This window comes from Lagenorhynchus albirostris, chromosome 9 (genome assembly GCF_949774975.1).
Source record: "Lagenorhynchus albirostris chromosome 9, mLagAlb1.1, whole genome shotgun sequence".
Lineage (NCBI taxonomy): Eukaryota > Metazoa > Chordata > Mammalia > Artiodactyla > Delphinidae > Lagenorhynchus > Lagenorhynchus albirostris.
The window spans coordinates 71,055,161-71,067,772 of NC_083103.1; positions in this window are offsets into that span (position 1 = coordinate 71,055,161).

The following is a 12,612-nucleotide window of genomic DNA, read 5'->3' on the forward strand; positions in this document are numbered from 1 at the left end:
GGGAAACATGGTGTATAATACATCACTAGAAATATGTGACTCTATCACTCTATATCTATAGAAATCTCTCATTATTACCTTGGAACCATACTACTTCAAGGGACTTGATGGTAGAAAAGTTGTTTTGTACATTTGTCTGCCCTTGCCTGAACACTATCTGACACACTGTAGGGACTTAATAAACCATTGCCGCTTATGACAATCCTGATGCCTCACATATATGGGCTTATTTCAGTGTCACTTCTATTCTCTGAAAAGGATTCTACCCATGATATTAGTCAAGATGTCACGAAATAAAACATGGAATATGGCAACAAAGTTTTTTTTAAAACCCAGAACATATCTACTACATTCATTTTAAAGGACATGTCTCATAATATGTAATACTTACATTCCTGAAAACCCTTTGCAGTGAATTGCATGTAAAAGCAAATGGTGTAGATAGCCTCATGCACCAGGGGGCAGACAGCAGAATAAATAAGAACTACAATCCTGCAGCCTGTGAAGCAAAAACCACATTCACAGAAAAATAGACAAGATGAAAAGGCAGAGTGCTAGGTACCAGATGAAGTAACAAGATAAAGCCCTAGAAAAACACCTAAATGAAGTGGAGATAGGAAATCTTCCAGAAAAATAATTCAGAATAATGATAGTGAAGATGATCCAGGGCCTTGGAAAAAGAATGGAAGCAAAGATCGAGAAGATGCAAGAAATTTTTAAGAGAGACCAAGAAGAATAAAAGAACAAACACCTAGAAGAATTAAAGAACAAACAAACAGACAAGAACAATACAATAACTGAAATGAAAAATACACTAGAAGGATTCAAGCAGAATAACTGAGGCAGAAGAATGGATAAGTGACCTGGAAGACAGAATGGCAGAATTCACAGTCACGGAACAGAATAAAGAAAAAAGAATGAAAAGAAATGAAGACAGCCTAAGAGACTTCTGGGACAACATTAAATGCAAAAACATTCGCATACAGGGGTCCCAGAAGGAGAAGAGAGAGAGAAGGACCCGAGAAAATATTTGAAGAGATTATAGTCAAAAACTTCCCTAACATGGGAAAGGAAATAGCTAATCAACCCCAAGAAGCACAGAGAGTCCAATACAGGGTAAACCCAAGGAGGAACACTCCACGACACATAGTAATCAAACTGGCAAAAATTAAAGACAAAGAAAAATTTTTGAAAGCAGCAAGGGAAAAATGACAAATAACATACAAGGGAACTCCCATAAGGTTAACAGCTGATTTCTCAGCAGAAACTCTACAAGCCAGAAAGGAGTGGCATGATATATTTAAAGTGATGAAAGGGAAGAACCTACAACCAATATTACTCTACCCAGCAAGGATCTCATTCAGATTCAACTGAGAAATCAAAAACTTTACAGACAAGCAAGAGCTAAGAGAATTCAGCACCACCAAACCAGCTCTACAACAAATGCTAAAGGAACTTCTCTAAATGGGAAACACAAGAGAAGAAAAGCACCTACAAAAACAAACCCATAACAATTAAGTAAATGGTAATAGGAACATACATATCGATAATTACCTTAAACGTGAATGGATTAAATGCTCCAACCAAAACACACAGGCTTGTTGAATGGATACAAAAACAAGACCCATATATATGCTGTCTACAAGACACCCACTTCAGATCTAGGGACACATACAGACTGAAAGTAAGCGGATAGAAAAAGATATTCCATGCAAATGGAAATCAAAAGAAAGCTAGAGTAGCAATTCTCATATCAGAGAAAATAGACTTTAAAATAAAGACTATTATAAGAGACAAGGAAGGATGCTACATAATGATCAAGGGATCAATCCAAGAAGAAGATATAACAATTATAAATATATATGCATTCAACATAGGAGCACCTCAATACATAAGTCAACTGCTAACAGCTATAAAAGAGGAAATCAACAGTAACACAGTAATAGTGGGGGATTTTAACACCTCACTTACACCAATGGACAGATCATCCAAGCAGAAAATTAATAAGGAAACTCAAGCTTTAAATGACACAGTAGACCAGATAGAATTAATTGATATTTATAGGACATTCCATCCAGAAACAGCAGATTACACTTTCTTCTCAAGTGCACATGGAACATTCTCCAGGATAGATCACATCTTGGGTCACAAATCAAGCCTCAGTAAATTGAAGAAAATTGAAATCATATCAAGCATCTTTTTTGACCACAACACTATGAGATTAGAAATCAATTACAGGGGAACAAACACATGAGGCTAAACAATACATTACTAAATAACAAAGACATCACTGAAGAAATCAAAGAGGAAATGAAAAAATACCTAGAGACAAATTAAAACAAAAACACGATGATCCAAAACCTATGGGATGCAGCAAAAGAAGTTATAAAAGGGAAGTTTATAGCAATACAAGCCCACCACAAGAAACAAGAAAAACTTCAAATAAACAAACTAACCTTACACCTAAAGGAACTAGAGAAAGAAAAACAAACAAAACCCAAGGTTAGTAGAAGTAAAGAAGTCAAAAAGATCAGAGCAGAAATAAATGAAATAGAAACAAAGAAAACAATAGCAAAGATCAATAAAACTAAAATCTGGTTCTTTGAAAAGATAAACAAAATTGATAAACCATTAGCCACACTCATCAAGAAAAAGAGGGAGAAGACTCAAGTCAATAAAATTAAATATGAAAAAGGAGAAGTTACAAAAGACACCACAGAAATACAAGGCATCCTAAGAGACTACTACAAGCAACTCTGTGCCAATAAAATGGACAACCAGGAAGAAATGGAAAAATTCTTAGAAAGGTATAGCCTTCAAAGACTGAACCAGGAAGAAATAGAAAATATGAACAGACTAATTACAGGTAATGAAATTGAAACTGTGGTTAAAAATCTTCCAACAAATAAAACTCCAGGACCAGATGGATACACAGGTGAATTCTATCAAACATTTAGAGAAGAGCAAACACCCATCCTTCTCAAACTCTTCCAAAAAACTGCAGAGGAAGGAACATTCCCAAACTCATTCTATGAGACCACCATCAACCTGATACCAAAACCAGACAAAGATACTACAAAAAAAAAAATTACAGACCAATACCACTAATGAATACAGATGCAAAAATCCTCAACAAAATACTAGCAAACAGAATTCAACAACACATTAAAACGATCACACAACATGATCAAGTGGGATTTATCCCAGGGACGCAAGAATTCTTCAATATATGCAAATCAATGAACGAGATACACCATATTAACAAACTGAAGAATAAAAAACATATGATCAACTCAATAGATGCAGAAAAAGCTTGTAACAAAATTCAACACACATTTATGACAAAAACTCTAAAGAAGGTGGGAATAGAGGGGAACCTACCTCAACATAATAAAGGCCATTTATGACAATCCCACAGCCAACATCATTCTCAATGGTAAAAAACTGAAAGCATTTCCTCTAAGATCAGGAGCAAGACAAGGATGTCCACTCTCACCACTGTTAGTCAACATAGATTTGGAAGTCCTAACCACAGCAATCAGAGAAGAAAAATAAATAAAAGAAATACAAATTGGAAAGGAAGAAGTAAAACTGTCACTTTTTGCAGATGACATGATACTATACTTAGAGAATCCTAAGGATGCCACCAGAAAACTACTAGAACTAATGAATGAATTTAGTAAAGTTGCAGGATACAAAATTAATGCACAGAAATCTCTTGCATTCCTATACACTAAGGATGAAAAATCTGAAAGAGAAATTAAGGAAGCACTCCCATTTACCACTGCAACAAAAAGAATAAAATACCTAGGAATAAACATACCTAGGGAGACAAAAGACCTGTATGCAGAAAACTATAAGACACTGATGAAAGAAATTAAAGATTATATAAACAGATGGAGAGACATACCATGTTCTTGGATTGGAAGAATCAATATTGTGAAAATGACTGTACTACTCAAAGCAATCTACAGATTCACTGCAATCCCTATCAAATTACCAACAGCATTTTCTGCAGAACTAGAACAAAAAATCTTAAAATTTGTATGGAGACACAAAATACCCCAAATAGCCAAAGCAAACTTGAGGGAAAAAAATGGAGCTGGAGGAATCAGACTCCCTGACTTCCGACCATATTACAAAGCTACAGTAGTCAAGACAATATGGTGCTGGCACAAAAACAGAAATATAGATCAGTGGAACACAATAGAAAGGCCAGAGGTAAACCCACATACCTGTGGTCAACTAATCTATCACAAAGGAGGTAAGGATATAAATGGAGAAAAGACAGTCTCTTCAATAAGTGGTGCTGGGAAAAGTGGACAGCTACATGTAAAATAATGAAATAAGAACACTCCCTAATACCATACACAAAAATAAACTCAAAATGGATTAGAGACCTAAATGTAAGACTGGACACTATAAAACTCTTAGAGGAAAACATAGAAAGAACACTCTTTGACATAAATCACAGAAAGATCCTTTTTGATCCACCTCCTAGAGTAATGGAAATAAAAACAAAAATAAACAAATGGGACCTAATGAAACTTAAAAGCTTTTGCAAAGCAAAGGAAGCCATAAACAAGACGAAAAGCCAACCCTTGGAATGGGAGAAAATATTTAAAAATGAATCAACAGACAAAGGACTCATCTCCAAAATATATAAACAGCTCATGCAGCTCAATATTAAAAAAAAAAAACTACTCAATCAAAAAAAAGGAGCAGAAGACCTAAATAGACATTTCTCCAAAGGAGACATAAAGATGGCCAAGAAGGACATGAAAAGCTGCCCAACATTACTAATTATTAGAGAAATGCAAATCAAAACTACAATGAGGTATCACCTCACACCAGTTAGAATGGGCATCATCAGAAAATCTACAAACAACAAATGCTGGAGAGGGTATGGAGAAAAGGGAACCCTCTTGCACTGTTGGTGGGAATGTAAATTGATACAGCCACTATGGAGAAGGTATGGAGGTTCCTTAAAAAACTAAAAATAGGGCTTTCCTGGTGGCACAGTGGCCTGCCGATGCAGGAGACACAGGTTCGTGCCCTGGTCCGGGAGGAATCCACATGCTGCAGAGGGGCTGGGCCTGTGAGCCATGGCTGCTGAGCCTGTGCATCTGGAGCCTGTGCTCCACAACAGGAGAGGCCACAACAGTGAGAGGCCCGCATACCGCAAAAGAAAAAGAAAAAAAAAACTAGAATTACCATATGACCCAGTAATCCCACTACTGGGCATATACCCCAGAAAACCATAATTCAAAAAGACACGTGCACCCCGATATTCATTGCAGCACTATTTACAATAGTCAGGTCATGGAAGCAACCTAAATGCCCATCAACAGATGAATGGATAAAGAAGATGCGGTATATATATATATATATATATATATATATATATATACAAACAATGGAATATTACTCAGCCATAAAAAGGAACAAAACTGTGTCATTTATAGAGACGTGGATGGATCTAGAGACTGTCATACAGAGTGAAGTAAGTAGGAAAGAGAAAAACAGATATCGTATATTAACGGATATATGTGGAACCTAGAAAAATGGTAGAGATGAACCAGTTTGCAGGGCAGAAATAGAGACACAGATGTAGAGAACAAACATATGGACACCAAGGGGGGAACGTGGTGGGGGGATGTTATGAATTGGGAGATTGGGATTGACATGTATTCACTAATATGTATAAAATGGATAACTAATATGAACCTGCTGTATAAAAAAAAATTAAATTAATTTTTTTTTAAAAATGCAGTGGTTTGTTATCAATCATGTAAATTTTTCTGGTGATTAGGAATCAATGTTTTAAACAGTTTATATCATAATATGATAGTTTTACTGTGTAGTAGTTTTATTTTAGGAAATTGGTTGAGGGTTTTTAGTAAAGTATATTGCACTATAAATTTTTCCCATTTAAAGAACTGGAAATATTGCAGTTATTTCCAATATTGCAGTTAAATATTCTTGGTTAGGTCTTTTGCACTGAATATCTGATTTTCAGATATGGATTAATGATCTTAAATAGAAGGTGACTGTATCTCTTCAATGTCATACTCCTATACACATCCAAATATAACAATTTTGGGAAATTCAGTTCTTTTGTATTCATTGTCTGAATAACGTGTCAATGTAACATATTCTGATAGTTGTTTCTTTTAAAATATACTTAGGATCTGGTACCCTGTGTTTCCAACCTTTTTTTTCTTTTAGTTTTGTAATTTATCCTTATAAATGAATTGCTTCTTGAAATAAAGAAAAAAATCAAGTTATAAAAAAAAGCAAATGGTATTTTAAACACTGATCATTGAAAAAAAATCTAGAGTGAATTCATTTGTAAAGGAAATAATCACCTCACATTCATTTCTTTTGTAGATTTGTCTTGCCTCCATAGTAGGATTGCAGAAAAGGAATGGCACAGCAGAGTGAAAGGAGCATGGGATTAAAATCAAATAGGCCAAAAATCAATCTTTATCTGCCATTAACTAGCTGCATGACTGTAAACAAGTTTCTAAGATTTGTTGAGCTTCAGTTTTCTCATCTGTAAGTAAAGCTATTACTAATCTCACAACTTACTGTGAGGAACCATGTAAGGAACTTGTTCATAGTAAATGCTCATATAGTTATATGTGGCATGTTTTATATTTCTCTCTCTCTCTCTCTCTCTCTCTCTCTCTCTCTCTCCATATATATATATATATACATATATACACACACACATATATACATACACACATATATACATATATAAAAATCTATACATATATAATATATATAATACCCACATTTTTGTTTCCAAAGAAAATAGCATTTCTAGAATTTTTTAAGTATATTTGCAGCAATAAAAGTTTAAAAACTATGCAAGACAGGCAAACCATCACAACTCCTCAATATTCTGCATACTTAAATTTATAATTTTTAACCATTTCTAATTTTACTGAAATTAGCATCTTAGCCTACTTTTTATTACTATTTAAATAAAGTTGAAATTTTCACCTCATTTCCTACCAAATGAAAAAATTAATGATTGAGATGCAATTTTCCTTCATTGGATCCCTCCACCTCTATAAGAATCTCAATCAAATGATCAGTCCATACCGGCCAAGGACACAAGATTGTACTGAGCATATCAGATCAGATATTAATTAAGCACCTTTTTTTCCACTGAAATGATACACCCCGCTTCCCCAAAATCTTATTTTTGGTAATTTTATCTATCCTCTAAATTTTAGGAAAAAGTTTGCTCAAAATAGCAATGAATCCAAGAGTAAATTTCAGATGGCTTTTCTTCTTTTATAACATAGTCACCCAGATGCCATGTTTTATATGTTTTATAATACAGTCACTCAGATACCATGACCATTAGTTGCTGCTCAGCTTTCAATATTTGTATATTTGCAGGTGCAAAATGGGCCTCAAATATGCTCAAAAACCAATGTGTTTCAATTGCAAGGTTTTTCCCAAGAGGAAAATTAGAATAAATTTTATATGGTAAAATCACTGATTTGCATTCTATGACCTTAGCTGATTTCTACACTAATGTGGTAGAATTACAAGAATCGTTTCTGGAACACATCCGTCATTAACTTTGCTACAAGATAGCTGTTTGTGGGCTTAAAGAGGCCAAAACATGAGTTGGAAGAATATGTTCCTCAATGTTGGGAACACTTTGTGTCAGACAAATCTGTCAGGGTGTTTACCTCCACATAGGACATTAGTTCTTATTTTTAGATTCTCATTAAACCCAGTAAAGCAAGTGTCTGCGTAAACTGAAATTTCATTGATACGCTTGCTATGCATATGGATAGAAATTACATTGCTCCTTATTATTGGTAATGCTGGCCTTAAAAGCAGAATCTTAAGAGTATTTTAGGAACTGGATTGAAAAACTCTTTAGTTTCATTCTTACTTGAGTGGTCAAATCCTGTTATCACAAACGTAGTTTCAAAGAAAAAAAATCACTGTTAGCAAATTATTGGTTTCACACTAGTCAATGTGCTACCACTGACCTCAGGTGCTTCAAATCAAAGGATAGAATTTGAGATTTGGAAATGACCTTGGAGATTATCATATTTTCCAACCTACTTCTGTTATAGGTGAGTGAATTAAAGCCCATCACTGTCTCTCTTGTAGATCTCATAGCATCAGACACTGACATGCCCCAGTTTTGTCTCTCACAGGTTGTGAACATTAAAAGGTTTTTTCCCTAATAAGTGGCACTAGCTGTGTTCTCACCCTGTAACTGAGCAGGACCCTATGGGAACTTCCCATAACAGACCCCCCCCCAATGTTCTCCACCTGCCTCTTGTCTGTAGAAAAACTTTACCCTCCTAGGCCTTCCCCGAGTTCCAAAGAGTAAATTTAATCAGAGAAGAGAGAAAATGCAAAAAGAAAGGAAAACAGTCAAGCAAGACAAAATAATAATAGTTTAGCCATTAAAAAAAGTCAAGGACATTTAGTTCCTCCTTGAAGGCTATAGATAATATTATGAGCCATATCCTTCAAGCTGTTTTGCAGACACTGAAAACCACACCAGGTGAAAGAAGTTAACTGCATGCTGCCCACAAGTACGTGGACCCCAGAAGGCTGATGATGTTGATTCCCAATTAGCTCACCACCAACCAATCAGAAGACTATCCACGAGGTGATCACACACCCCACAACACCCCTCCCTCACCCTGTCTTTAAAAACCTTACCCTGAAAGCCTTCAGGGAGTTCAGGCCTTTTAAGCACTAGCTACCTGGACTACTTGCTTTGCACCCTGAAATAAACGCTGCACTTTCCTTCCCCACAAGCTGGTGTCAGTAGATTAGCTTTACTGTGTGTAGGCAAGTGGACCCAAATTTGGTTTCGTCATAGCCCCACACCATTTTCCAGCCTGGGGAGCAGGCTCCCTTCAGGTATCTCATTCTGGTTACATAACTTTGTAGCCACTTTCAGTTATTAAAACGGTCACATTTTGGATCTTTAAAATCAAGTGCTGCTCACTTGACTTTAATCTCAAATTTGATCCGAGGTCCTCTGTCTCTTTGCCCTGCACAGACTAAACTCATGACTCTAGAAACTTGGAGGAGAATGAGGAGCACATTAGTTGACTTCCCCCCTTTTCACCCCTCATCTTCCTGCTTCCTGTACTCCTCCAATATTGAAGTAGGGAGGAGGGAAAGGGACAAGAGACCAAGCCTCCTATTCTGATCCTGCTCATCACGAGGTTTCCATCTTCTTCCTGTTGGTGGATTCTCCTTTCTTGCCTTATATGGGCAGGCCAGAAATCCATTCAGTATGGCTGACATTCAAATACCCTTGGACCTCCCCTTTTATTTATTCACACTTGCTTCACTGGTGATCTCACCCAGTCTGGTAGCTTTAATAACTTCTATAAACTAAAAACTCCCAACATCCAACTGCCTGATCCTCATCTCTACTTGGATGCTCAGTAGGCATCTCGAACTGAACATGGCCACAAAGCCTGCTCCACCTGCCATCTCCCCATCTCAGCTCACAGCAACTCCATCTTTCTAGTTGCACAAGCCAAAATTTGGAGTCAGTTTTATTCCTTTCTTCTTCTCTTACTCCATATTCAATCTTTCCACAAATTCCATCATCTCTCCTTCAAAATTATATCCAGAATCCAAACTCCTCTTACCACCTTCCATGCTGCCATCCTCATCCCAGTCATCACTGGCTCTCACCCAGATTATTGCAATTGACTTTTAATGTATCTGCCTTGCTTTCCACAGTCTTTCTCAACAGCAACCAGAGCAATCTTGTTAAAACATATATCAGATCATATCACATATGTGGAATATTAAATATGACACAGATGAACATATCTATGAAACAGAAACAGACTCACAGACATAGAGAACAGACTTGTGGTTGCCAAGGGGGGCTGGTGGAAGGATTGGGAGTTTGGGATTAGCAGATGCAAACTAGTATATATAGGATGGATAAACAACAAGGTCCTACTGTATAGCACAGGGAACTATATTCAATATCCTGTGATAAACCATAATGGAAAAGAATATGAAAAAGAATATATATATATATGTATATATAAATATATATTTATATATACATATGTATAAATCTGTGACTTAAAGTGATCTGAGTCACTTTGCAGTACAGCAGAAATTAACACAGCATTGTAAATCAACTACACTTAAATAAAAAAAATTTTTTTAAGTATATCAAATCATTTCACACCTCTGCTCAAAATCCTGCAAAGAGTCCCTATTTCATCCAGAATAAAAGCCAGAGGCCTTACGACAGCCTACCAGGCCTTCCATGATTCACCTCTTCCCCTATTATGCCTTTGGACTCATATTCAGCCACATTCCTCCTTGCTCACTGCACACCTGCTTGTCTTCAACAAACACTCCAGGCACATATTTTTTCTTAATTGGATGGATGAATGAATAGAGAAGATGCGGTATCTGGAAAAGATGAAAACTCTAATTTGAAAAGATATGTGCACCCCAATGTTCATTGCTGCACTATTTACAATAGCCAAGACATAGAAACAACCCAAGTGCCCATCAGCAGATGAATGGATAAAGATGTGGTGTACATATACAATGGAATATTACTCAGCCATAAAAAATAAGATATTGCCATTTGCAGCAGCATGGATGGGCTTAGAGAATAGCATACTAACTGAAGTAAGTCAGACAAAGACAAATATTATATTGTATCACTTATATGTGGAATCTAAAAAATAGTATAAATGAATCTATATACAAAACAGACTCACAGACATAGGAAACAAACTTGTGGTTGCAAAAGGGAAAGGAAGGAAAGGAGGGATAAATTAGGAGTATGGGATTAATAGATATAAACTTCTATACATAAAATAGATAAGCAACAAGCATTTACTGTATAGCACAGGGAACTATATTCAAATATCTTGTAATAACTATAATGGAAAATAATCTGAAATATATATATACATATATATATTTATACATATATATGTATATATATATCACTGAATCACTTTGCTGTACCCCTTAAACTAACAGAATATTGTAAATCAACTATACTTCAGTTAAAAGAAAAAAAGATGCAGTATATATATATATATGCAATGGAATACTACTCAACCCTATATAAGAATGCAGTCTTGACATTTGTGATAACATGGATGGACCCTGAAGGTATTATGCTTACTGAAATGAGTCATACAGAGAAAGACAAATACCATATGATTTTACTCATGTGGAATCTTAAAAATGTAATAATAAAAAGTTAAAACGAATGAACAAATAAAATAAAACAAAAACAAACTCATAGATACCAAGAACAGATACATCGTTACCAGAGGGGAAGGGGGATGGGGGTGAGCCAGATAAGTAAAATGGATCGATCTTATGGTGATGGATGGTAACTTTTGATTTTGGTGGTAGTGTACACAGATGCCAAATTATATTGTTGTACACCTGAGACTTATATAATGTTCTCTATCAATTTTACCTCCATAAAAAATAATAACATAGAAGCATGCTTCTGAATTGTAAATGTTGAATTTTTTAAATAACTTTTTTGTTATATTTATTGACTGTTTTCTTTTGAAGGCGGGGTGGGGCAGTGCTGTCTGTTTTATTTATTAATGTATCACCACTGCCTAGAATAGTGCCTAACACTTAAGTAGACACTTATAAATAATTGTTAAATGGAAGCAAGGAAAGAAGGAAGATGTCAGAAGCAAGAGGACAATGTCTAAGGTGTCTCTCAAAATACCAAGCCATCTCTATTCTATGTGACTCCCCAGGTCCCCCAAGCTGCTGACGCAGCGCCCCATTGTCCCCATGGAATTTCGGTCATGGGACTCTGTCCCATCTGCCCTATTCATGGACTTCCCAATCTTTCTCTTCAGCACATGCCAGGTGTTCACTTATGCAAAAAGCCTCTACATCTTGATGGAGTTGCTAAAATGTTTTACTCATCAGGCGTTAATCTGCTTGGCTTCCCCCTTGCTGTGTCTTGATGTATCTATGCATTCTCCGTCCTCGCCCCCCACCCTCCAGCATACCCCACCTAATTGTGAGGGGAGTCTCCGACTTCCTTCCCCTCTTCTATAAGCAGCACCCAACCTCAGCCCCACCCCCTCGTCCATTTCCTCAAACCCAGAAGGCACTCATATACTCCATGCCCAGAATTCCTTCAGCTGAAGAGACTCCTGGCTTGTATTTCTCTTCAGAGCACTCATACATACAATGTAGCTATTATTTGCTACATTACCTGGTGGGAAATTCTAGAAAGCTACATTTGTTTTGCCCTCTCAGTATCAGCCCTCACAAATAGAACAACAGGACTAGGATTGCTATTCATTTATTACATCTTCTTCATTTGAGAATATAAAAAATGAAATGATGGGCATGTATGGGGGTAGGTGTTATGAGAACTCACTGTACTTTCTGCTCAATTTCACTGTGAACCTAAAACTTCTCAAAAAATTAAGCTTATTAATTAAAAATAAAAGTATAGCTCTGCCTTACAAATAACAATGGATTTATGTAAAAATCACTGCCCATTCATCTTCCTGTTAGTCCAGTAAAGTGAATGTGAACTCATTCAGACTTTAAGCAAATTCCCTC